Source organism: Anopheles aquasalis, chromosome 3, assembly GCF_943734665.1.
Source record: "Anopheles aquasalis chromosome 3, idAnoAquaMG_Q_19, whole genome shotgun sequence".
NCBI classification, from domain to species: Eukaryota; Metazoa; Arthropoda; class Insecta; order Diptera; family Culicidae; genus Anopheles; species Anopheles aquasalis.
The window spans coordinates 64,703,549-64,708,548 of record NC_064878.1 but is presented as its reverse complement, the minus strand read 5'-3'; positions in this window follow the sequence as shown (position 1 = coordinate 64,708,548).

The window sequence follows — 5,000 nt, the reverse complement described above, 5'->3', positions numbered from 1 at the left end:
GGTCCTTACAGCCACCTGCTTTTGCAACTTGATTGAGGTCCTGGTGTATTTTAGTTGCTTTTGTTTTGCGGAACAGTTCACAGACTGATCCTCACTTTGTGTGTGCTCTTCACCTGTAAACGAACGCTAACTGGACATCATTTATCTTCTTCGTTTACTTTCAGGAACGCACCCAACACTAATAATCCAATGCTAAGCTGTAGCTACTAGGGGATCGCAGTATTAAGAGGACCTCAATCCGGCATCTACTTGATCCTTCCTTCCGGTGCAAAACCAAAAACCAAACATACCATCATTAAAACCGGTCCGCTCGCTCGTGTTCGCGCTTCATAATCGTACATCCCACCAATATTCACTCCCTCTCCGCCTGTGGGAAGGTAAGTGAATGCTAGAGAGCTAAATCTATAATTAATTGTAATTAATGTTTTCAATAAATTTATAACGACACTTGGCGCTCGCAGCAACAGCAGCAGCAACAAGAGCAGACCACAGCCTCGTTCGGAAGGCGTGTGTCATCGTGTGTGCGGCCATTTTCGGACCCCAGCAACCACCCACACACACGTGTACACGCGCGACAGAGCGACCAATTTCGCGCACCGATGCTTCGGATGCTTTTAATGGGCTCATAAATCGATTTCGCAGGACATTCGGGGATGACCACGACCACCAGCAGCATCTCATGAATATATGTATATTTGTATATTTTACAACTCTCTCTGTCTTTCTCTCTCTCCTCTCTCCCGCTCTTTCGCAATTTTGTGGCTTCTGATTAATTTTTATTTTCCACATTATTTTTCATCCCCCTCACCACGAGCACGCATCCATCCGTAGTAGCGGCTACGTGGGCATCGTATGGTGTCTCTGCCTCCGTTGTGGTAGCGAAGGAACCTCTGCTACTGCTCTGCCTCCCAGCCTACTGCTACTACTACTACTCTGTTGCTCGATTTTTTACTCTCTGTTTGGCTTTTCACTCTGTAAATCATTAACATCAGTGCATGTGTGTGCTCGCCCACATATTTCACGTGAAACAACATACGGTGGCATCGAATCGTTGCATTGATTGGCTTCATGCTGACCGCTCGCTGGCAGGGCTAAGGAAAATCCCATTAATGCCATCGACAAACCCACCAAGGGAGTTCGCTCTCGCGCTCATTACAATGATTACCGAGGCCGAGCGCCAGCCCCTGGAATTGGAATTTTGAGCTGGCGGCACACAATGCACGAAGTGAAACCCACCCTTCCACTAGAGGGCCACTGATTCTGCGTTCCATTTATGAACTTTAATGAAAAGCTTTTCCACACGTCGAATGGGAAATCGGAACAGATTGCATACTGCACAACACCAAAGCCGCAAATCAGCAGCCAACGGTGTGCCAATTTGGTGTGTAGCGGCGATAAATTAGATGCCGCATGTTCACCAGGAGGATCGATAGAGGGCCAACGAGGGGGAGCACCCTGCATGAATTATTAATTTCGTTTCTAAATTGCAATTCAACTTAATTAAATAGGGGTAAAAAAACCGAGAATGGGGCGTGAAAAGTATGTTTGGCCTCGTGTTGAGCCGCGTGACCAGAAATTCGTTGCAAGCGAGAGCAAAAATGCCAACCACAGCACGAATGCACACATACACGCCGCACGCACAACAAACAGCGAGCATCGCGCGACCACAACCTGACGATTCGAGGGGAGAGGGTGGGGGGGAGTTTCGGAAAGTTTAATTTAATTTTAAACTAGACTACAATTTCCCATTCGCAATCCTTTGGGTCCTTCCGGCCGTCGTCACCACACACCATTAGCACAATCGCGTGGTGTTGCTGTGGTGGTAGGTGGTGGTGGATACAAAATGTTAAACACTTTCCTCTCACATCGCTCCACGGATTGTACCGCCGCCAGACGAGGAGACGAACTTACTCCTCTGGTTCTCCGGTAGAGGGATGAAGGAGGTGGGAGGAAGGTGAAGGGGGTGCTAATGCACGATGCATTTAGTGGTACTGCACCTCCCCTATAAATGGCGCTCCCTGGTGGAGACAGAGAAAGAGAGATAACTCCGTTTGACGAATCTCAACGGGATTCGCGGATTGGGGAACTAGGAAACTGGCCAGTAGCTCGCTCTCCCTCTGCTCTGATCAAGCGCTGGCACGTTACGGTCATTGCGAATGTACTTTCAACTGGCAACTGGGCTGGGAGTTGCCACACTGCCACGTTGAGGTTGGACATTCAATTCATCGCGTAATTGAAATACGGTTTTAGAATTGTTTAACATCATCAGCGACGTAAAAGCAACTTGCACGGTCAGGATCGGGACATGACCATTACTACTGAATCCCTTTTTGTGTTGCGCAAATCATTACAACCCCGAGCCACCGCCCGTTGGTTTGGATTATTTTTTCCCGACTTCAAACCAATGCCAGGCAACAGAACGCAGAGAACCGACCGACCGACAATGCCAACTAATGGGGCCTGTTAGAATTGAAATTTAAGTTCCCCGGTGCCTCGCGTTCACTCCGCTAATTAACAGTGAAATGTGCTAACCCACACCGGCGCTAGACCGCAACATGATTCAGGGAGGGGGGGGCGGAAGCATGGGTGTCATCCGCGAGTGAATGTTTGAATAATGTGCATAAAGCGTGTCCGATGCGCGTGTTTTGGCTGGCGACGCTGTAAGCCCGGAAGCTGTAACCAGGTAGATTTCAACGCGGGGCCATGTGGCGTGACGGTTTGGTATTCATTAGTGGTCCGAGCGTTCGGTGCTAAAGCCCAGCATGACCTTTCCGGAAAGGGGCCGAGTGGTAAGCACCTGTAGCGCCTGTTTATTTCATGTAATCCGTCAATTATTTGAGTTATATCTAGCGGTTCCGAGCAATTGGTGGTGGGGTATCGCCTTGGTAACAGATCAGATGGAAATTTATTACAACCCATGAAGCAACACAGCTTGCTCTTTGAAAACAACTTCTCTTCGAATGGGTTGTTCTCGCGACAATCTAGTATCCAGAGGCAAACGTTAGCGTGCTATGGAGCCGCCTGGTCAAAGTCTAGAAATAAATTTAAGTAACCTTTGACTCGTAAAATGTTCGCTAAACATCATTCGATTCCTGTTCAGGACAGTCAAGCTGCAAAGAAGGTCAGCTCCTATAGTGAAGTGATATTTCAAAATTTGAGAAGTTTTTACATCAGAAAACGAAAACCAAGCCCGTAACGTCTTCTTAATCCTTGAATTACTAGAATACCTTCGATGGAGTTCAATTGCGAGCGGGGGAAAAATCTTCTGTGGTAAGGCAAAGAGTTGCATCTTAACTCCGAATCGCCGGATATATAAGTAAGTAAGCAAAAGCACAGCAGCAGACTCAGATTCTGCTCACAATTCGCTAAATTTGCATACGCGCTAAGCGAATAACACTTTGTGCTCAAAACTGTTAGACTTAAATGCCTCTTCATCACTTGTGAAAGCCAATTTGCTGTAATTGTGATACCTAGCAGCCTGCTACTTCCACATCCACATCTTAATTGACATCCGATGCGTGTCAAATCGTGAGAGAAAGCGCGTCTGAAACCACTTGTACATTCACTGCGCCATATTGAGCGAACATCTAATTACAATAAGTTCATTCGCACGGCGACAAAGAGATAAAGCGACCAAGCAACGGTGGCACAAGAGTTTTTGCAACGGAAATCCACTGTCACGCCGACTGTTCGCCACCGAGACAGGGCCCGGTAAAGCCTCCGGTAAATCCCGGATCTTGAATCGCTTCTTCGCTTCCACTCGCCACGCCGCGCCCACCCTTTTCCCCTTCATTAATTGCCAACGAATGGTGGCAGTGAGGTTGAAAAATTAGAAACGTCGAGAGCGCTTAATCCTACAAAGCTCGCTCCGCTCACTCCAACCCAAGCGCCAAACAGGACAATCCAGTGTGAAAATGCAGTCATGCAAGATGATTACGCTTTAGGGAAGATAAAGTGCCAGCTGGCCGTGCCCGTGTGTGTCCTCTGAAGAACTCAGTGCGTCTGCGGTGGTCTCAAAGTGTCTGCCGGTTCGATGTCTGGGCGATCTCGGTCGTGCGTCGAGTGTTTGGGAATGTTTCGCGCAGTCGAGGCTTCTCCTCGGTATAATCCTCGACGATCGTCGTCGGCGTCGGTTGAGCTCGAAAGCGAAAGCGAAGTGCCATGCCCGTAATGCGCTTATCGGTTTGCGGTAGAAATCGTTCATCGTGCCGATGCCGTGTGTCTCTCTCTCTGCGTCGGCAAGCTGGCCGCATTCCACCACACGGTGAAGTAAAGCCATATTTACGAGCCCGAAGCTTCCACCATAAAGGTACACAAATACCGAAAAGACACGCCACACAATTCAATGCGACATGCGACATGATTGCTGTACCGAAACCGCACCGCTTGTGACACACTTTTGCTGCCCTGTATCGTCTCGTGCTCCTTTCAAGGACTCCCCAAGGTACACACAATGGCCGAACCGGATCGGGGTGGTGACTCCATCGAAAGCTAACCTCTCCAAGACCACGTACGGTGCAGGAAGGTTGACTTTACCGTTGACTTTGCTCCTCCAGGATGTCGTCGTAGCGCAGTGTCGCGCGCTCGCCAGTGATGTCGTTTGATAACATTCAGCTTAAAGGATTAAGAAAACAAGGATTATGCAAATTTGATACGGTGACGATTCCCACCATACGAGTGGCGCTACCGCCATCACTTCCATCTACCGGTTCCATTGCTGCAAGGGATATTAAAGTTTCTGCTCAGCTGGAAGCCAACTGGAAGCAGCAGCAGAAGGTGAGGGAAAAGTTTCTCTTCCACTTTTTCCGGAGTCTATTTTTCCACCTTCCAAAGGGGAATGCGTCAGAATGATACCTGAATGAGAGGCAGCAGTGGCACCGTTTGGAGGTACCGTTTGTTAACAACTCAGGGATGGAAATCTCATGGCGGTGGTGATGGTGGCGGCCAACCCAACAATGACTTCAAACTACATGACTGCCTGCCTGCCTGCCGGCTTGCCT